Source organism: Apis florea, unplaced genomic scaffold, assembly GCF_048593485.1.
Source record: "Apis florea isolate Af1SG1 unplaced genomic scaffold, ASM4859348v1 contig_3496_pilon, whole genome shotgun sequence".
Taxonomy (NCBI): domain Eukaryota; kingdom Metazoa; phylum Arthropoda; class Insecta; order Hymenoptera; family Apidae; genus Apis; species Apis florea.
In genome coordinates, this window is record NW_028256773.1 from 5,477,803 (window position 1) to 5,501,305 (window position 23,503).

The 23,503-nt window shown below is 33.2% G+C and overlaps 1 protein-coding gene and 1 long non-coding RNA gene across 13 annotated transcripts in view; one reads left to right on the plus strand and one right to left on the minus strand.

Moving 5' to 3' along the window:
- LOC147656818 (furin-like) overlaps nt 1–23,503 on the plus strand; it is a 292,983-nt gene that overhangs the window by 112,258 nt on the left and 157,222 nt on the right. Inside the window, exon 3 of one of the 12 annotated variants that reach the window (XR_015293694.1) lies at nt 5,035–5,087. The exons of the other annotated variants lie outside the window; for them this stretch is intronic. The gene's annotated coding sequence lies outside the window, so the exon portion shown is untranslated. The remainder of the gene's footprint in view (nt 1–5,034; nt 5,088–23,503) is intronic. 12 annotated transcript variants of the gene reach the window in all.
- Nucleotides 16,015–18,780, minus strand: LOC147656821 (uncharacterized). The gene is made up of 3 exons (XR_015293698.1): nt 17,777–18,780; nt 16,754–17,645; nt 16,015–16,448 (listed from the first exon to the last, which is right to left on the minus strand). It is a non-coding gene; the product is annotated as an uncharacterized LOC147656821 (long non-coding RNA).

The following is a 23,503-nucleotide window of genomic DNA, read 5'->3' on the forward strand; positions in this document are numbered from 1 at the left end:
TCCATTATTATTACCTTCTTAAATATAAACACGTAGTGGAAAGGATTTAATCGTATCCATCCTAATTCAACAATAGCCAATTCAACAAATTGAAAATTAGAAATTCCTTTGTAAGTAAACCGTGTTTACGTATCGTGGGCCGCCGACTAATTTTCATATCCCGGTGGCAAGCGGTTCATCAACATCGATCGGCCAGCATGCGTTTATGCATTGTTCCAAACGTTCCACCGGCCGCACACCGGCAAAGACACGCTCGTTCCGTTAACCACACAGAGCGTGCATACACGCGACTCACCTCTCTCGTCTTTGGATCGCATGGTTTCTCCGATTTCGTCTCGTCTGTCGGATACTCGACCGACCCGGCCTCGATCGAATTAGCGCACTTGCCAGAAGACCAAAGACGGGCGGATCGGTGATTAGAGCTTCCTGGAAGATACGATAATGCATAATGTCGTAGGAGTCACAAAGGAGCTATCTTAACTGGATAGAATGTACTTACGGTTATTAAGTTTTATTACTATTTTTTTTTTTTATTAATAATGCTTATACAATTGAGCGAATTGATTGATTGTAAATTTTATTAGAATTATTGTTATTTGAAAGACATATGATGATAGGTATTTTTTTTTCTTTCTATTCAAATCAGAATAGTGTGAAAGGAATTATTAGTGATTTTTGTATATAGATAAGATATAAAGTATCTTGCAATTGATCTCTTCCAATGTTCAGATTGTCTTTCTGACAATTCTTGACGAATTTGTGGTCTCGTTGTAGATATAATTATGTCTGTATATGTGTAGAGATGGTCAAGTTTAAAATTGATTTGACGAGAAAATAAAATGAACGTTATGCTGATTAATAAATTTCATAATCGTGTAATAAAATAATTTCATCTTTGTAGTTTCGGTCTCCTTGGAAAAAGATTAAAAAATTTTTTATATCAAATATAAATCCATATGAAAGGAAGAAGAAAATCCAGGAAATTCGTGGCGCAAGTTTAATAAATCAGGATGAAACTTTATTACGTGGCAAGTCTTAAGACGACGATTCGGTTTATGATGCATCAATCGCCCCGCTGCAACTTCGAGTTCTGATCCTTATAAATTTTCGAATTTTACAGTTTCCCAAGTTTTAAAACCGCGTAATTAATTTAACACGGGGAAAGTTATACAGGAATTTGTTTTTTTTTTTCTTTTTTTTTTTTCAAGTCACGCCTCCCTGATATAAAATTTCACGGAACGAGATTTTTCTATTCTCAGAGGGTTACAAGTCGAAAAATTGTTTTAAGATTTTTAATATCGGTGCATGAATACCAATTTTTTTTTTCCAATTGATTAAAAAAGATGTCGTTTTTTTTTTTTATTTCACGGGAATATTAAAATAAAATTGATTTCGATATCAATGTTGTGCATTATTGTAACCGTGGATATAAAGTAATCTTGCGCGCGACTATTCAATTTTTGGTATGAATATAAATGAAAAATATCCGATGGACACGGGGAATAATTTGTATCCGTGTATGTATTTTGAAAATGTGCGTACGTGTCAGTTTAAATATTAGTATTCTTCACGAGTGAATATTGATCAGACAATTATAAATAAACAGTCACATCGCATGATATAATATCTCATTAGCATTAAAAAAACATCGGATCGAGCAAAATAATCTCGTTAAAAAAAAATTTTTTTTCATATTTTTGAAATTAAGATTTTTTTTTTTTTAATTACGCATTCATTCAAAAATTCAAATAATAATTCAAATTGGTATGCAAAAAGGCGTAAGATATTGTATTATGGTATTTAAAGGATGAAACAGGTTTTTATTTCAATTTCATAATCGAGTTCATAAAAATTTTAATTCGCTTAAAGTACTTGTTAAAGTACACATCCTAGTTCCTTTTTCAAATCACAATACCTTTTCTTATTACTTGAAGTCTTCGTGTATTTTCTCAAACTACTTCTCCTCCACGAATATTCGATTCTTTTCATTACTTTCAATCGTTTTATTCGTTGCATTTATTTGTTAATTAACCGAGTTCATTAAATTTTCGCGTTTCCAGATGGAGCAAAAACTGGTGGAAAAAAAAAAGTCGTTGGAAAGTATTCGCGCCTATATTCACGCTGAAAACTCATCGATATTTAATTAGCTTTTCGACTCGATAGTTCGTTGTAGAGGGAGCGCGTGGCGTATCGTCAAAGGCGACCGTGGTTCGTTCAGCATTTGTCGTCGATCACGTTTCCACGTGGAAATTTGCGGTAATACAGCTCGTCAGATTCGTGACTATTAACAGGTTTAGTCAATCACCATAGTAATTATGTGCACGCGATATAAACCTCACGAGCGTAAATGACGGCGTGGCAAACGAGCATGTACTTGTATTATGTTGGAATACGTGGGTGATGTGTGTACACGTGTACGAGAGAGTCTATAGAACGACATTTAATCAAAACGGAACCTGAAACGAATCAAGGGACAAATGTGAGGCACGAGTCAGTAGATATTAATCTTCTTAATTACGGAGAACGTCTTTTATTATCGTTTAATTGGCGCGAAGAGTGCAGTTTGTTAGGTTAGGAGATCGATTTGTTAATTCGAGTGAAGTGTCAAGTGTCTATTTTTAATTAAAATTACGATTTCATGATAATAATATCGAAAAACGATTTTCACATTTTTCATAAATATTCGTCTTTCGTTTTGCATACGTGTTCAAGTGTACAAGTGTTGTCATCAGTCATTTTAGATCGCATTTTATGATTGTTTTTTGTAAAATAAAAATCAATATTCACTTTTTCAATTTTTGGTGCCAATTTTTTATTGAATACGTTAATTTTGTTTTTAATTCGAACGAAACGATTTATTTTTATTAAAATTATGGAAATTGATGTAAACTCTCGAGTAAAAATTTTACGATATTTCCTAGTAAATTTTTTAATAAATTTTCTTCCTTATGTATTACCAATTATATTTTCAAAGCACTGTTCATAAAATAATATTAATTATAGAATTAGATTATCATAACTCGTCCAATCTATAATGCATTGAATCAATATCGATATTTTACATCTACACTTTTATAAACAGAAAATAACACTTCTAAATACGCACTTCAAAAATTTTCAACAACACAGTCCATCGCACCTGTTGCATCTACGATATAATTAAATAATGCACATTAGTTTCCGAAGCTCATTACCTCGCCAGATAACTTGTAAGATGTATTGTGAATTATTAAGCTTCTAATTATTCGAACGTTTTATCATGGCGGTGCTGTTGCAATTTTACACTCTCGCGGAATAATTTATTAGCGAGTCTCAAGTTTCTAATTAAAAATTATAGCACTCTCTTAGAATTTTATACATGTAATACATCAATTTGTAATAAAAATAACATGCAAATTATTGTTCTAATTTTTAATTATTATACGTCAATAGAGATACAACCGTTACAAAAAAAAATATATATATATATTCGAAAGTTTCAAAATTTACATACTGAATATTTCATTATCGATTATCATTAAATTAATCGAACTAATGATATCTTTGTCTAAATAAATATGTAAGCACGAAAAAAGAGGAAGAGAATCGACACGAGAGAACGTGGAATAATTTGGCCATGTTCGAATCTCCGTGAAATGTGAACGAGCAAACGTGGCTTACAATAGTCATCCGTTGTTTAGATGCGGCGAAACGGAACACACCTCAGCGTATATTCTACTATGCGTATTATGCGAGCGAATTTACAAACGCGGACAAATACGAGATAGAGAGAGAGATGGATCGAACGTGTCGCGTAACTCTTTGATCTATTACGATCGCGGGAATAGTTCATTGGCAATTCTGAGTTATTCGACGGTACGACGAGGACGCCGGCGATTGGTCGGTGGTAGTTGGATGGGATTGGATGAACCTATTCGATCTTTCTCGACTACGCGCAACGATTTCGATAAAGCGTCGGGTCAATCGATAATCGAAATTTCTACGATTTTTTTGATCGTTGTGGGAAAAGAAGTTTATCCGATATTGTCGATTTAAGAAAATTTAGTTAGGGTGCTTGAGTTATGATATTAATATTGTAATTCGAATTGAAATGATTGGAGAATAATTTTATTTTAATAAAGTTGTATAAAGTATGAGACGTGTGATAACAATTGGATTGAAGATTATGGTGCTAAGAATCAGATTAAGTTATTTTTGAAATAACCTAACCTAAATTTGAAGATAGCTAATGAAGATATTATTAACAATTAATTTTATTAATTAATTTAACACTTTGATGGAAGAGGTGTACGTTTTATGAATATTTTGTAATTATTTTCTAATCTAATAATTATTTTCTATTTTTTTTTAAATTCTTGAATTTGGATGAATTTTTCTGTATTTATATAATATACTATATTCAAGATGTATAAATGTATAGTTAGCTAATAATATTTTTAAAGTACTACTAATAACTATATATCTATGTAGCTTGAATATTATTTTTAAAAATTGTAGAAAATTTAATTCTTTGCTATGACAAATTAACTTTATAAAAAGAACACGATTTCCTCGTCGCATTGTACTTGGATCAGGCATTTTGGAAGTATTTGGGCTTTTGTGATTCTTAATTTATTCATTTACCGAGGATAGTCGAAATTCTAATTAAAACTCGAAGAATTTACGGATCTTTTTTGCATGCCAAAAATGGTTGATGCGAGTCGCTGCAAAGAAGAATCGTGAAGCGTGCTCAAATTAGAATTCTTTCGGACTTTAGTAATTTTGCACGTGGTGTGCCAACTAATTTTCAAACACCGTCGTCCTGCTAAGAAAGGAAGCTTATTACGATCCTCTAATGAAGTGGTAATTAATAATATATTGAAAAGTATATTGAAAAAGAAGTTTTCAAGAAATTTTAATAACTGAAATTGTACAAAATTCTTTTTGAAAGTTTTTCTCGAAATTAATTTTAAGACTTCAATGATGTAATTATATAATACTCAATAAAAAATTGCGAATATTTTAGATATTAATATTTTTTTTTTTCTTTTTCAGGTATGTTTCGCGAATTTTTCATGGAATATGATTGCAATGAATATATCATAACCGTAAGTCTTTTATTTACATGATATTCTTTTTTCATATAACAATTTCATTATTAATTTTGTTTCATTGATTTTATAATTAACTTGATAGTTTAAAATACTTTTTATTAATATTTATAAAGTACTTTTCATTAATTTAGTTTGTATTGTAAAAATGAAATCTAAAATCTATTTGAAATTTAATTTCAAAACTTAACCTTATTCTTTTTAGCTCTTTTTCTGAAAAAAAAAATAACATTATAAGGCTATATTATTTAAAAAAAAAACACTCTAAAAAATAGATCTTTTTTAATAATATTCCTCTAAAAAAGAATATTCGATACATAACCCAATTATTTGTACATACCACAATATTTAAATCTAAAATCCATTTTGCCAACACAGCTTTTTATTTAATCTCATAATTTATGTATTTAAAAGACTTCTATGATTGCTAATATTAAAAGATCTCTAAACTTAACTTAATCATCTCTTTATCACATTATATTTAAACACGGAATCTTCATTGTTTTTCTTAAACAGCTTCTTACTTATCTTCTCAATAAATATTAAAAGATCTGTAAACTAAATTTATTAAACATTATCATTTCTATTCATATTTACACGTTATATTTAAACACACAGAATTTTCATTACATTTGTCAATTATTTAATCTCACAATAAATTACTCACAATGATTTCCACGATTGTCAACATCAAAAGATTTCTAAACTAAATTTTAACCTAATCTCATCCAATTTATCATTTCCATATCTATTTCTACATACTCATATATTATATTTAATCACAGAATCTTCATTGCTTTTGCCAACATAACTTCTCTTACTTAACCTCACAATAAATTATACATAAAACTTCTATAACATTAAAAGATTTCTAAATCCTTAATTTAATCTCACTATATCTGATCCATCCTTTTATCCTTTATCCCCTTCCTCCTTTCATTTATTTCATATCAGATTAAATAACACATCCGTATTCGAAACTTCTCATCGCCGCGAAAACTTTTCACTGACATGTACATCCAAAGCAAAAGGAAGCCAATGCCGTCATTCCACATTGGATCTTTCATTTCCAAGAGATCCATTTGCTCCGTCTCCGCGTAATTACACCCAGATTAATCGGATTACAGGGGTGTCGAGGCAAATACGAACGAGCAATGGCCACGAGGAGGAACGTTTCACTATCGTTCTCCTAATTTCGAGAATGTCGGTATCCCGAAAACGGCGCCTGGAAACCGGCGAACAAAGTTTTCGGCACGTTGAATCGTTTCTTGTCCGGGCTGACAACTTGAACGTCGCGACGCGGATATTGTTTCCACGACTAAAGTCGCCGTGTTTTGCGCCTTTCGCTCTTCGTCATTTTTCCAGGGATGAGTCGTAAGAACGCGTTGAAGACAAAGACAAAGTTGTTTTGCTTAAATACAAAAGTAGTTTGTGATCATGGTGGATAATGGCTAGGCGTCCAGATCCGCAACGGATGCCCGTGTCGAAAAGTTTCGCCATTTATCCCCGCGGTGAGAATTCGCTGACGATGGAACAAGCGCGTGTAAGAGGTTAGGTCGCGAATCTTTTTGCGATCGTCCACGGATGATGAAGTTCGATCTTTATGCGCGTGGATGGTACGTAAGATTTTGCGCAGAAGAACGCTAGAATTTCCAGTGGTAACTTTATGATATCTGTGTTTACGTGGATAAAATTATTTTTGAATCATATTTTTGAGTACATATATATATATGTCGTTTGGGATAGTAATAGAATTTTTACGTCGTTTGTGTATTAATTCGAATTACTTAAGGCGTATCCTAAAAATGCGTGAATATTCTAGCTAGTTTAAATTATATAGTTATAATTATAGGAATATTTAGGGATATTTTCTGCGTAACGTTGCTTTTATATAACCAATGAAATTTTGCTGTCTATATTTTCGAGGATGAAGTTATTCTTGATCTGGTAATGGAATATCGTCGTTTGTGATAAATTTTGTGTTGTTATTAATTCAAATTGTTTAATAAATTTCGACTTGAGTTGATTGTTAATGAATCATAACCTCAATTATGAATCGGTAAAGATAAAATATGTTTCCTAGGTACTCGAAATTAAAGATACTTAAGAATATTTTTTGATAACTTTGAAATCTGATCGTTACTCTTCGTTTGAGGTATCGATGTTTATCGAAAATAAATGAAAACGATTAAATTTAAATGGTGAAAATTAACGTTACAAATTTGCATTTTAAATGTAGTGGAACGAGTTATATTACCATCGATCGACTATTTTTAGATAAAATCAAAAAAATTCTTTGAATTTATACTTTATATAATTTTATATCATATTTCTGGGAAAATATTCTAGACATTATGCGCTTTGCTATTGGACGACAATGGAAATAAAAGGTAAAACTTGATGTTTTAGAAAGTGATTTATGACTTTGCCTGAGTCACTAAATGAAAGAATTCTTATCAGTGCTGTCTTGAGGACTTGATTTTTAGAAAAAGGATTTTAAAAAAATTTTATTTAATAATAGTACTCATTTATATGAATATTTCTAAAAAATATTGAATATATTTCACAATTGATACCTTTTTCTTTTTCGAATAGATAAATTTTCAAATCAATACAAATTTTAAAAATTTTTTTTCAATAACCATTTACAATTTTGCATATGCAGCAATAATATTTTCGATCTCGTTGTTGGAAATCGATAAAACAAATTTCAGATGTTTCATTAAAATTTTCCCAATAATTACGATGTTAAAATAATAGTAATGCTAAAAGTAATAGAAATTATTAATTTGAAAAATAACGAAGAAATCAAGTCTCTATTATAAACGTTGGTCGTTGTACTTAACAGGTAAAATGAGCTCGTTTAAAAATAAATTAAAATATCGTGCTCTTTCTCTTTTTTCCTCTTTTCAAAAGCAGTTTCAGCATGAAAATTCACCATTCTCTGGCTACGAATCTATTTCACGCTCATACTTACATTTAATTTAGCTTCTAGAGCTATTTATTCGTCTCTGTCTCTCTCTTTTTTTTTTTTTTTTAATTTTCGCGAAGAATAATTTTATTATTCTATTATTCTAATATTCCATAATTTCATTATTTATTTCTTTGAATCAGAATACTACGAATATACGAATCTTTATTTTTATATCAAAAAAGAAATATCAAATATATCACTTTATATCTATTGAAAAATTTATGCTTTCATTCTCAAGTGTATAAATAAGAAATTTTCTCTAATTCAGTTAATGCTCCTAATTACTGTATCATAAAATATTTCATTTCTGTTTCTTTATTCATTAATAGAACTAAAAAGTTATATCCATATATCTAGAATATAAACTCTTACTATCTTTTAAATGAATTAAATTAAAAACTATTCTTATTTATAATCTCGCCACTGTATTTTTCTTATGATACCTTCATACGATATTACATTAATTAAATTATTAAAGTACAAAATACTTGATTAAAATTATAAACCAAGAAACAAATAATTTTTTTAAAATTAAATTTTACTTAATAATAAATGCAACAAATGTAACTAGTTTTTAACAATCACTGTACATCAAACGGCACACAATTCTCGGTGGAAAAAGACAAGTTTTTCTTCTGATTTATACATTACATTTAGAAAAACGTTCTCGTCGGTATTCCTCGTCGCGTGAGTACTGGCGATTCGTTTGCGGTTTTCACGAATCAACTTTTTTTATTCCCGGTTGTACTGACGTTACTTCGAGGGTTGCTAATTTATTTAACGTTCCGTAAACCTGTACAACGTGTATCAAAGCGGAGTGCAAAAAAATTGCATTGTACGCCATTTCGAACGAAACATATTATATACCTGGTCTCCATTTTTCTCAGTTTAAATTGATGTACGAAGTTTCGTGAGAATAATATACCCGAAATATCAATAATCTAAACATCACGTAGAGTACGTTTATGATTCTTTTCCAATATCTAATAATTAAAATATGCATATATTCAAGAGGATTTAAAGAAGAAAGAATTCTAAAAAAAAAAAAAAAAGAGAATCGACATAAAAAGAAAAGAACAAGTACAAAAACGGAATAATTTCCTAAATCGTGTATTTTAAAGAAGAAGAAAAGGAAATAGGGAACTTTGAGAATGAAAAGAAAATTCAGTTTAAACTCTCGTTACGAAATGTTAAAAGAAAAATTGAGATTCGTGCTGGAAACGATCGCGAGCCGTGTCACGGCATCGAGGGTTAAAGATCCCCCATTTTGTTCCACCTGTTAGAAGTTGTTCCGCGGAGGGGATTCGAAGTCGTTAGGAATTTTTCTCTCAGCCGATTTTCATGGTAAATGCTCGAATCTCGTGACTCTCCTTTCGTCCAGAACACAAGCCCCTCTCTCTCGTAATTTTTGCTTATAGCCTACCCTATCCGATAAATTCTCGAAAAAGAACCGCAAGAATTTCCTGCTCTATTTCACGTGTTGATTTTATCCGGTTCGCGCGTTTGTTTTTTCGAATGTGATTCACTTAAAGGAAAATTTTACAGATGTATACATTATTCGGGTGATTGAATATTTAGTAATAATATTTCTGGATACGAATGAATAGATATTGCGATTGTAATACGATATTAATGTATTAATGTAAAGAACGAATTATGAATGTTTATGCATTTATGAAAAATTGAAATATACAAAATATAAGAATGTATATGATATATAAAAGAATTATATTTTAATAATCTTAACACAATTGTATTTCAATTGATTATTGATAACAATAATCCATGATATTATTGAAAATTTTCTAAAATTCACGAGTTTATTTAGAAAATTGGACAAAGATGATAATCGAAATGGCGATGCTAAATTGGAGTGAGCAGAAAAAACGTAGCGTGTGAAAAATTTAAGAGTTTGTCCCAATCTTTACGAAAATTATCTATCTTTCCAGAGAATCTAAAAATTCTAGAAATTCGTGTTATAATTTGGCTTTCATGATTTGTGGCAGGTTTGTGCATATCATTCGATCCCGATCAAGCTGAAATAGTTTCGAGAGATCGAGATGGCAGTCTATTAAACCTCGAATTATTCGAAACATCGTTGTTATCCCTAATTTCCATGTTTCCTTACCTTATCGTCTTTTTAGATCGCGCCGACGATCTGCGTGAAAGAATTTAATTTGTAATAACAAAGAAACGATGTTTTCGCGAACTTTACGAAGTGTAATTTTCGACTGGGCAGGCGCTGATCCTTTCGAGTTTCAATGCGATAGAATTATGTTACAGTTTCTGTTTCGTGACTCGAGAAATGAGGCTATATTTTAAAGTAAGTCTTTGTTTTATCTACTTGATATTTTTTGTATTACATATTCTCGTCGTTTTGATATCTGAAAGTTATATTCTAAAGTCTCTATATATTATTTGTATAGTAAATTTGTGCAACGTCATTTTATAATGACGAGAATGTAAATTTCGGATAAAATCGGAGAAGTTCGGGCAAGATCGGAACCGATATTGTCGTGGAGAATACAAGAGTGTCGAAGTCTTGTCCGATCTCACCCGAGTTTTTCCGAGTTGTTCCGAGCTATCAGAGCTTATGCTTCTTTGAAAAGGAAAGTTAAGAAAGAAAGAAAATTATATTTATTACTTATTTTCATGTGAAAAATCGCTGTGAAGATCATCTAACGATAGGTGCACGATTTATTATTTCTACAGTATTATTTTATGCCATCATATTATTCGTAATATTATGTATTTGTTTTAAGAGGATACGTTTTGACAAAAACTACACAAAACATCAATGTCTTCTATGTTAGAAAGGTAATGTAATATATACGTAATAAGCATAGATTTACTTTTGAAATGTAGATTAGATGTAGATTGTTTTTTGCAGTTTTAAATAGGATGAAAAATGATTGAGTTGGATTAAGATTGGTGAATTGAACATGATCGATGCGAGGGCTGTTATGTAGATTGAGGTTATGTAGCGTTGAAATGGATTGCTGAATGCATAGTTTAAACGTACGTATATTGTGAAAATGATAAAAGCCTATTTTATTTTTTTTTATCGAGGATTTGATTACAGAATTTGCATTTCTATAAATAATAAAATATTAAAATATATTAATTTTTATGAATAAAAAAAGTACTTGTGACTGAAATGTAATTTTATCGTTAAATTTATAATTAAAATGCGCCCGATAGAAAATTTAAGATTTGCCTAACAGGCATTATGCCTTATGATTTTACTTTAATATCGAAGAATTGCATTGAATAAACGGAGAAAGAACATTTTGTCGCGTTAGATTAGGTTAAGTTATCTCGTAAATTATTTCAACAGGATCCAATCATTGATATTATATAAATTTAATTTTTTACATCATAAAAATAGAAAAAAAATCTCTTCCACTCTTTAAACATTACACACGTATTTTTTTTACACTTTACACATTTATTTTTCCACTTTTCCAAATCCCGATTAAAATAAAATCCAAGCAAAAAGAAAGCATGTAAATAAAAGTATAATAGAAACAAATGAAAGAAGAGAGTACAACCGCAAGAAATGCCATTTTAATTACGAGCATTGAATTTTATCGTGGGTTTTCGTTGACCATCCTTTATACACCTTCGCGCGAAATTTCTTGTACGCGTCCGTACAGATAGCACGGTGAAATAAATTGCGATTGTTCGATCGCACGTGGGCACGAGTTACGGCCCTTACGAGATACATCCCTTTTCTTGTACAAAGACATTGATAAAGTCTCCTCACCATTCGCGCGCAAGTATTTGACTTTTCGCCCGAGTGATCGGTACTTTGTCGGAGGAATGGGCGCACGAGCCGTCGATATCTTTCGAATAGAAAAATTCCATTCCACGTGGAAAAGGAAGGGAGCAGCCCGTGGCGAAATGAAAAGGGTTAGTTGATCGCGTGAAAACTTTTCGATGGATCATCGTTGATATATTAGAAATCGATGACGCGACGTACGCGATGTAGGAATTTTCTATTCCATGGCGGTTGACGCGTGTCTTTCGAAGAAACTTTTCTTTTTTCCATACGATATGTGATTGTAACTCAATTTAAAATTAATATCGAGCCATTGGAAATAATCCTCCTCGATTCTTCACGCTCATTCAAACGTGTGATTGCTGTTGTTAATCGATTCACTTCTGGAAAGAGTTTATACAAGATTTGTTTTGAAATTGTAATTAAATCGTTCGTGAAATTTTATTCAAATATTTACTCGACTGAATTCATATGTATAAATTAATACATTATATTTTCTAGGATGAATATATGTTGTTATATATTCAATTTTCTGTTTTTTTTTCTTTCTTTTTTTTTTTTCTTTCTTTTTTATTCGAGAACCCTGCATTACGGACCAATTGCCGAAGGGGCTTGGATCTCCCAGCAGAGTCACACGCGTATGACAGGTAATTTCGAGATCGCCTTCAGGTATCGTAAATTAACGCCCCGCATTGAAGCGTTTTTCTTCGATGAAGATATTTATTTTCCGCACGCTTGTCACGTTCGACGTGCCTTTAAGCGAACCCGAAAACGATGAGAATTGTACCCAACGACCGTAATATCAATGGCCTTACGATATAGTTTCACACACCCATTCTTGTAATCTCGATCGAATGACACATATACGTAATATAACCAATTGCTTATACTTTGATCAATTTAATTTTTCCCTCGTTTCAATCAGTTTCAATACTTTTTAATATCGTTAAATCTTTTTTTTCAGCATTCTAAGATTAACATCGAACAATTTTATATTAGTCCAACAAATTTTACTTATACTTATCGTCAGAAATTCAACGCAGCATAAAGAAAGTATAAAAGGGAAATCTGGTCAATTGCTAATATTATTGCAAAATTAATGAAAAGTTACAATTGTCTCATAAATGGTGAGCGATCAAAAAAAAAAAAAAAAAAATATCCCCAAAGGGGATTAACGGAGAAAAAAAGTGCATCACGATAGAAGAGAGAGCGACTCGTTTTAAGGCGGGTTATATCGGCGAATGCAAAAGCATGGCGGACAATCGTACGTATCCGAGGCGAGGAAATATAATCGTGACTTGTTCCGTTCGTCTCCCGGTGGAATACGGAAGAAAAGTCGATATCCGGACGAGCAGTCGGGTGGCACGTTCTTGATATCGGTGGAACATGTGTAGTACGTACGAGCCTCGTGTGAAATAAGCGGAAAAGAGAGGGAGAGACGGATGGGTAGGGAGGGGGTATACGGTATTCAAGCAAAGGGAGGGGGAACCATGTGACAATGGCCGAAGGTGGAAATGTATCGTGGCTTGTAATTCGAGAAACTGGCCTAGAATATGGCGTTGAATGAAAACTGGGTTTCCCCTTGTGTGTGGAAACGTCGCTGGTTTTATGAAGGTTTTATCCTTTTTCCTCTTGTTTGATAAGTATGGATTCGCCTAACGAAATCAATTACGTCCATTTAACTTTTCAACTCGTATAGAGTGTTGGTATTGTTTTTGTTCGGTTTGACCAATATTTTTGCCATTGAAGAGAAACGTTGTAACGTATGTTTTTGCTGAATCAAAATTATTTTGGGCCATCGTTCGTTTCTTTCGTTGCATGGGCCTCGCGAAAGGATGAATCTTTGGATAAATATTATATTTAATACTATCTTACTTCTAAAAAAAGAATAAAAATTTCACTAATTTCGCGACAAGAACTAACAAAATTTCTGTTTATTCATCTAATTAGTTCCAATTTTTTTTTTTTTTTTTTTCCAATATTCGAATCCTCCAATACAAAAATTATCAAAAAAAACTATCTCACTAGTAACATCTTTAAGAGCCGCTAGGGGCGCTAGTGTCGCCTCTCGCTCGTCTCTAATCTCGAGGAATTGTGATCGTTCAAAAGTACAAACGATTTCGCGCGATTTCAAACAAATTTCCATCGCGATTAATATCCGATTAATTCGAAACGGGCGACAATGGAAATGGAATAACGAAATCGAGAACGAATTCCACGAAAACCAAGCGAAGCGAATCGTCCATCCGGATTTATGTATATCCCAGCCGACCATCGACTTGCACACCCAATTCCCTACAAGGGATGCGAAACGCAGTCGATTCACGAGTCGCGTTAACGCACGCCCGACTTCAATTATACACGAATTATCGACGAGAACGTGCGTTACAGTGGGATTAATTAAAATTGAATATCTCGTTGAAATTTAATTGCACGATCAAAGCGAGACACCCGGATGGAGGAGGGAGGGGGGGAGGTATGGAGGGGGCGATGGGCCAATGGCGGACTTGGGATAATCGGCGTGATTGCCGGTGTCAAACTGGATACGCGTGCTCTCTCGCTCGATTTGTTAGCTTTTAAGCGCTATTGCATCCGATAATACGTGGAATAATTTGATAACTGCGGGCCAAGGTTGCTCGTCCATTGGTCAGAAATTGATCGGAAAAATCATATTTCAACAGTCTGTTCCGATCGTGATAGGAATTTTGCCTCTTGGAATTTTAATTTTGATTTGCAGATAACAACGAAGTGACGAACAGTGAAACCTATCTTATTAATTATTTCTAATTAATCTCTTTTCAAGACGTAGTATCTTGCCTTCGTTTTCCAAAATTCCAAAAACTCGCCTTATAGCGATTATCGATCCAACGACGATGCTTGGAAAATTGAATTGAATTTCTCTTCTCCAAAAATCTTCTTCAAAGATCCCTCGAGAAAAAAATGGCGATTCTTCTTTCGAGCGATGTAACGCGAACGCTAAGCTTTCGAGAAAATTCTTACGTGATATTCATTGGATTTCGGAGGAGCGATTGGTAAAAATGCGATGACTCAGTGTGTCGTCGCATGTTGCCGTGGCGGTTTCTGCCGACCTAAGCCCGTTTGTCTGTACTCTGTTTCCCTTTGTGGGCAAGGTTCGTTGTACCGGCGGTGTAATGGATCTGGCCAAGATGGAATGGAATGGAATGGGAAGAATGCCGGTTGGAATATGTTTGCGGGGTGGTTGGAACACGATTGCGCAAGTTCTTTAAACCCTTTTCATTCGGTTTAATTTATGGCCCCGGATCTCGTCGTCGCGTTTGATTAACATATTTTTAAATATTTATAACGTACGTAAAAATGGTAATTTTCATTATCTAAATGCCGTTAAACTTTTTATCACAATTTGTTAATCGAGTTTCGAAATTAGAAATAGTCTATTTGTCTGTCTTAATTTTCGAAATTAACAAATGCAAATATATTTTCCAGAGTAATTTTCAATCCTTCTCTCGAATAATCCTATCTCAAATGTACTTGCAACTCTTGGAAAATTAAAATCTTAATCCTCTTTCTCAAGAGAATTGCAAGTCGAAGAAAGAAAGGAAGGAAGAAAGGAAACAAGGATGTATTCAAAAATTGCCACGATCGAAGCGCCGCGGATCGAGTGAAAAACTAACTAATTTACACGGAGGACCAATCAGCGTGATGCTCGGACGAAAAAATTAGCCTATCGCAGCCTAGATCGTAACGAAGAGTTATTAGGCGGGGAACGATGTTCAGTCGTAATTGTAATACTCGCGTTCCGCATACCAGCGATCGTGTAAATCGATCGATCGCATCCATCGGGAACATTGTTTGCCATTAAATCGAGCATTAATGATGCTCCTCAGTGATAAATGGCAACGTTATTATTTCGAATGTCTCTCGAGAAGCTATCGTTTTCGTTTTGCGATGATACGATAAAAATAAATTATTCGTCGAAGGAATATTCTTTCTTATATACACGTGTCTTATATTGGAATATTGGGTAAAGTAAAATTTGATTTGGTCGAGGTAATTAATCTTGATGATCGAGTTTATTTTGAATTACTCTCTTCCATTCATCGCCCTTTTCTGTATGCGATGTAAAGAGAACTCTGAGAGGATTAAAGTTCAATATAAGGTAAAATACGTATACTATTTCATAAGTGTACACTTTGAAACGTTTATTATATACTTCCTTTTTTTTTTCTAGATCCACTCTTTCTCACTCACTGTTCCTTTTTATGTTTGGAAAATTTAAACAGAACTCTGATCAATATTATTATTAGGATTAATTTTCAGTATTTTTCGCTATTCCACAAGTATACAATTTGAATCCACAATTCTTGGGTATTGATCCAAGAGAATGGTTTTCTGTAAAAAGAATTTTGAGAGGATTAAAGTGTATTATTCCATAAGTGTACACTTTGGAATTATTATTATTCAATATTTGTTATATTTTTTTTTCTAGATCCATTTTTTTTTTCATTCAAAATGTGAAAATTCAAACAGAATTTTGAATTTTGGTCAATATTATTATCATCGTTATTCCATGTTCAGTTTGAGTCAATTCTTGTATTTATTTCAGCCTTTTTTCTCTCTTATACTATTTAAAAAAAAAAAAAAAAAAAAGATTATAAAAATTACATTTCAATATGACTAAGCGCATAACTGACTTTAGTACGGTTATTGAATTTATTATTATCCGCGTGAAAAAGTGAAAAATACAAAAAAAATCAACAGGTTTTAATCGAAGAATCCCTCCTCTCTTAGGCAATTTATCGAAAGATGAGAATTTTAAAACACAGAAGTTAAAAATGAAATCGAAAACTTGGAAGCGTAAAGTAATTCTAAAAGTTCTCGAGTCTAGTAGAAAGTTTTCACTTAGAAGAAATTTTACTTAGCTCTTACCTAAATCGACTGCATCCATCAAAATCTGGTAAAATCTGGTGGAAATTTGTTAAACATATGTCCAAATTATTATTTCTTTCTACGTAATCGTACGATATTTTTTGTTATAATTAATCAAATTGATATAAATTAAAAATTTATTCTTTCTTCTTTTTATGCTTCAGAATTGTATTAATTATTCAATAACGTAAATTGACCAAAAAGGGGGAGGGAGGATGCCTATTAAATCTGGTTAGAAATCGTTTCCGCTGGACAAGTCTCCTTCCTTCAACTGGATCTTCCGTCTTCCATCCGTCCTTTCTCTACGGTTGTCAGTCGATAAAAATCACAGCCAATAGATCCGTAAGTCCCTGGTAACCGTAACCAAGGATTTCTAGTTCGTTAAGAGAAATCAATTTCAGACAAGTTTTAACCTTTGCTCGACGTTATTTCGAAATATAATAAATATATAATTCAATAACGAATAAATCAAAAGGTATTATATATTAAACAAAAAAAAAGTTTGAGACAATTTTTATGTCAAAATGAAATAACTTCAAATTCGTCGCATTTATCAATGCACGCAATCGTTATATAATTCTCACGGAAGCTTTTACGAATACAATTCAAACTGTAATGTTTCGTAGGCGAGTTGCGTGCATGCTTGTTTTCACTTTCTACGTGGACAGTTCTCCTAGCCACGTATGCAGACCGCATGCAGCGGAGAGAAAGTGGTATAATGTCTGCAAACCGATTATTAAAACTCGTTCTTTTGAAATATCGTATGTTTCTTGTGCACCAAAAAATCCTCATTCCATCACAAAACTTATAATTACACACATCGATATGTATAATATACGTGTATTTACAATAATCATAAAAGTTCGATCATGTACATGTACAATTACTGCAACTGCAACAGTGTAACAATTAGCATGACTGATCATATAAAAGAAGAATGTCAAACGATAATAAAAATGTTCTCATTATAATTACATTAGGGTGAACTTTGTATTAAAATAACATAACTTGATCTCCATTTACCTTTCCAATTTCTCGAATTGACTTATTACCTTGTCGTGATCCATTCGTTTAAATTTTGTCCGATGTTCAACGTTGACGTCGAATTAAAAATGGTTCAGCGATCTGACGTGGTCGATTCGCTTTATCGTGCATCAATTACCGTAATGTTTCAATTTTCTTTGTCGAGCTTTATTCCTGATTAAATGGAAATTAGCACGCGACCAGAGAGATTAGAGGGTTTATGATCGACTCGACAACAGTGAATTAGAATGGAAGTTTTTTATTTTTGAAAATAAAATAATTTTATATTTCGTCGTTTTACTCACGCTTGAATTTCATCAGAGATATCCATATAATATTATTTATATAGTTTCAAATTTGAAATTTCTTGTACAACGATTCGACGACTTGAATGCATTAATTTCATATGCACAGGTATTAATAAACAGCCGGAATTTGTAATCAAGGATAAAAGGATTTTTGCTCTTTTTTTCTGTGAAAAAGAAAAATCGAGTAGTGCAATATAAAAGTTCCTCTTTTCCTAAGATGTTACAAAGGAAGTTAACGAATTTCATAAAAGCAATTTAGAAACTTCTTCTTTAATAAAGTCTTTGGTGAATGGAACTTCATCAAATATATTTTTTATCAAACAATCCACTGTAGCACGGACTACATCCTTTTGAATTACACAATACTCTCGTTTAATTTCGTACAATATATCTCCTATAAAAAGATCAAATTAAATCATGTAAAATATTGACAACATTTTAACGTAACGTATTTTTTTCCGACACTTATCTTCTTCATCTTTCGATTTGCAACAAGGACTTTTAAATAAAACGAAATTCATGCTCTTAATAATCAATTGTAAATGAACTAATATTAAAATAAAATACATGTACATTGTACAGAAAACTACATTTATCGCATAACACACTTCACAAAAGTTCATTCTTTATGGAAACGTGCTCGTTGAATCACAAAATCCTTCTCGACGCATCCGTTGACTTGTCAATCGTACCACTGGCTATAACCGAGTAAATAAAATTACCTAGCTTAACCGTTGCTACTGGAACGACATCTACGTCCCATAGCAACTTACAAAGAACTAAATTTCCAAGTTCCATTCGACATCATAGATGGCCTACTATATATAGTTTTATCACAGTTTTACTTTACGCCGAATCGCGTGGAGGATATCACCTCCACAGATTTCGTTGAATCGTCGCAGTTCGCAAGGTAATGGGACAGATATGGCCCATATCGAGGATCGATGGCCAAACCTCGACATTTTACGAAATGCTTTCGGCTTCCATCACCAAAGGCTGACAATAAGGGAGTCTTAAGTCGAATATCGTTTTTAATGGATGGCACGATCCATTTTTACGACGATCAGAAGACGTCTCCGGCACGCGATGAGAATTTAAAATCTCGTTGGATATAGGTTACGTTCGATGTATCGTTGATGGAATATCGATCGAAGATGGAGGTCCCCTGGTAATCTTTGCGACTGGATAAAGTTTAAAAATGGGTGTTCATTTTCGTAAAAGTTTGAAGTTTGCTGGAAAAGTGTATCGCGTTCTTGAGGTACAAATGGTGTTTTTAGCCGGTTGAATGGGAGCATTGGACGTTGTTGAGGAATGCGTGGAGTGCACTGTTCGAATATCGAAGATCGAGATACTTCTCTTATATTGTATATTTTCAAGATTCAATGGAGTTGGGAAACGGGTATTCGTTTTCCTGCTGGATATTTTCTGGTGATCTGTAATATTGGTTTATATTGTGCATACACGATATGAAAATTTGGATCGTTTTTGGATCGTAGTTGTCAAAGTTTGTAGCAACGATAATCTTTTTAATTTAATTTACGTATTTCATTTTATTCCCTTATTGTTGTGAACCTTGTATCTTTAATTCAATATTTCTATACTCTCATATAAAATTTCTCCTAATTTCTTAGTTTAAATCTCTTATCTGGTAAATTCGCAATTTATCAACGATTTTTTAAAAATTTAAATCGTTAGAATTAAGCATCACCTTTCCAACCTTCTCTTCTTCAGATGCAGCAACAACTAACGAACCAACAAAAAGGAAAAAAAAAAAAAAAAAGAAGAGAAACAAAATTTCAAACGAAAATTCTTCGCGAAATCCGCAAAATTGAATGCTCAAATATCGTGTGATTAAACGTGGCCATTGGAAAATCGCGCAAGACGAATTAAACCGATTAAAATGGCGAATTAGCACGTTCGAGGGTGCGATTCGTTTCGTTATTTGTGGCCGTGTCAACGCGGGACGGAAAAGATACGCGAGGAGGAGATCCATAGAGATAATACGTTGAGTTACGGGTTTGCGGTCCCTTTTAATTGCCGGAGTAGGAAAAGGGGTGAACCTCGTTGACTTTTGTTCCCTTTCTTTTTACGTTGGGGGAGGGAAATTAATGATCCGCGTCTGTGTTTCGTACACGCCATTAATCTCGTCGAGACGTCTCGTGGACCGAAGTAAAAATACGCCTAGACAAGCAACGCCTACGTTCGCTATCGGCCAATTATTTTACCCACCCGGGGGGTGAGACGCGTTAATCGTCCGCGGCCGTAAATCCTGCGTGAACATTTTACAACGAGGATTGTGCGCGTTTGAGTTGCTTGCTTTAACGCTATGTTTCGGTGGATCTTATTGTCAAATTTGCCACGATTATTTCTCGCGTATCGTTTCGAACGTTCGTGCGTTTTGTTTTAAATTGGGAATTAAATTTTGAAATTTGAGCTTAACAAAAGTTTGTATTATTCTTGTAATTAGCTTTGAATATTGGAATTTTAATCTTTAAAACTTTCGTTTAAAACTGTTATTCTCGAGGGCTTAAATTTTTAGTCGGAAACTTTTTGAAACTTCAAATTCTGATTTTGCAATTCAGAACTGAAATAATATTGTGACTTTTAAACTTGTATCCGACAATCGAACTTGTGTAAAACGTGTAAAACAGAAGCGATATGCAATTTGGTGGAAATTTCAAACGATCAGAGTCTATTCTGCAACTATTTCGCCGTCTCATATCCCCGACAACATACCTGATAAATTTCACCGCGTTGGACACAATGTGCTCGCGTGGCTCATCTGTGGAGATCACAACCTCCTCCTCCTCCTCCTCCCTTTCGACGTCTCATAAATTTCCACGTAACCAGATCCTTTAACATGATTTTGCCAACCAAACAGGCATCAGTTTTCCCGAATTGTTCCCGAATTATCCTCTGTTCAGAGAGTTTCCAGAGATAAATAACTATAAGCAAACAACGGCGTAGAACATTTCGAATCTTCGAATCGATTTCACGCCTGCAAAGACAGTGTCTAGAAATGATTAATCTGTTTCCACACACGTTACTTTTATGCGTAATAAACGGTCGAGGATCCGTTCTTACATTTCCACTCGTTTCGATAATTTGATTCTTCCACCCGAATTATCCTCGAAATTCCTCGTTATCGGATCAAGTTCGTTTCTCTGTGAAGCAATGGATCGAGTTATATATTAAAAAAAGATTAAAATTTAGCAATTTTTCACTTTTTTTTTTTTTCTTCTTTTGTTCAAGGAATTAACGTGTGTTTTTAAATTCAAATTCTATTATTTCAATTTTTCGTAAATATTTCGAATATATAAATTTACCATCGATTCGTAAAATGCTAAAATGTGATAGAACGAATGGTTATTTTATATCGAGAATAAATTGAAATTTATTCGGTTCAATTTTTTCGATGATATTATTTTATCAATCAAACATTTGAGATTAATAATGTAAAAATCGAAAATTTTATTTTTGTATCGCGCGAAAGATATATTCAATTTATTCGCGTTAAATTATATCTTGCTTTCTATCACGTTTAATAAGCTCGAGAGTCCGCTGCAAACTTATCGAATTAAGTTAAAATAAGTTGAATAGAACGAGCACGAATAACTCTTTGATCAAAACTTTAATATCATATTATAATTCGACTTACATCCGTAAAGGGATTAATCGAACTTAATTAACCCAATAACAACGTTCGTCGAGCAGTTTTTAAGCAGATTTTCAGCGACCAAGTGTTTCGAAATTCCTCCAACCAATCTCTCTATCTCTCTCTTAAGTTTCGCGCTTCGTTCGTTCGAAGATAAAATTTCCAAAAAAAAAAAAAAAAAAAAAAAAGGAAGAATTATTTCACCTCCACCCTTCCCCTCCCACATCTAGAACAATTTTCGAAACACGGTGGGCGGGGAAAGAAATTTACAAGTCCCTCCCCCTTCGCCTCCATGGCGAGGAACGACGATAACGTTTCCCCTCGCATTAAAAGTTTTAAAAGCGAGACCGAGTATTAGATCGAATTTACCGCCGAAGGGCCAAGTTTATTCGCAATTATTTGTACGTTTTTTTTTTTTCTAGTGTGTTTCTCTTAAAATTGTGGAATTAGATCGTGGCGATCTTTTTTTTTTTTTTTTTTTTCGTTGCCTCGATTAAATTCACGGGTGGAAAGGAATTTTTGTAAATATGGATATAACGGCGACGTTAGCGAGAACGATTGGATCGAGTAAGTTTTTTTCTTTTAAACGCAATTTGTGGAAAAAGTATAGCGTAAATCTCGAGAGTTTCGTCGCAGCAACACGAAGGAAACAGTTGGTCTGACGCACGCCATTTTTCTGGACACCAACCAGCCTAGTGGAAAAGAGAAAAATAAAATTACTATATCTTTTTTTCATACCTCGTGTACTTTCGAGATGCTTTGAAAATCTTTCGAAAGATTTGCTCCACAAGTTTTTCTTTTTAATCGTTTCGAAATTATTCGATAATGATATTCCGAATGCGAAAATAATTGTGTAATTACTCGCAATATTCGAAAGGATGAGCGTAATAATCCGTTAAAATCGAGGAATCGAGTAACAATTATATATAAAAATACATAAAAATAGTGAAACGTAAAGTTATCCCCAACAATGAAATACACAATGTAAAATTAATCCTTTTAATTCCGTTTGATTTTTCCCCCAATTATCCAGGGAAAACAATCCCAATCGTTGGACGCGCGATTGCGCAGAATAGATCGAAAAAAAGAGAGGGAAAAAAAAATGGCGGCTTCCTCCTCTTTCGTTCGATCCCTTCGATCGATTCACCTGCGCGACCATTAATTACAGAGGGGGAGTCGTCGGCTGTTACCATTATTCGTGGATCGTTAAGCGCAAATTGAAGAGCTCGACGATTTCGTGGCGGTTGCACTTTCTTCGAGCTTGAATCGCGCTTAATTGCCCCGTCGTGCAAGCTTGACACGGGAACACGTGTGTGTCGGAGTAGGGGGCGCATTCGTCACAGGCGTTTCCATTGGCGTCTTTTCACCTCCCACTTCCTTAAAATTGACGAATCGTTCGCCTCTTCGGTTTCTTCGGTTACTTTCTCCTCGTGGAGACGATTTCAGACGAGTTCTTCTAGAAAGAAATTCTCTGATAGAGATAGAGAGGGAAAATTTTGTATTTTTAATTAATTATCCTTTGTAATTCGAGATTTGTATTTCTTTTTTAAGGGAGAATCGTATTTTGTATTTTCAATTAGTTGTTCTTTGGTTGTTGTTTGCTATGGTTTTGTAATTTGTATTTCTTTCTGGGGAGGGGAGTGTATTTTTAATCAATTATTATCGAGTAAATCTTTATCAAAGATTTCTAAGAATGTACAGTTATTTCACTTCGATCAACTATACTGGAATCATTTATTACGAATATATTTCTCTTCTCGTTAC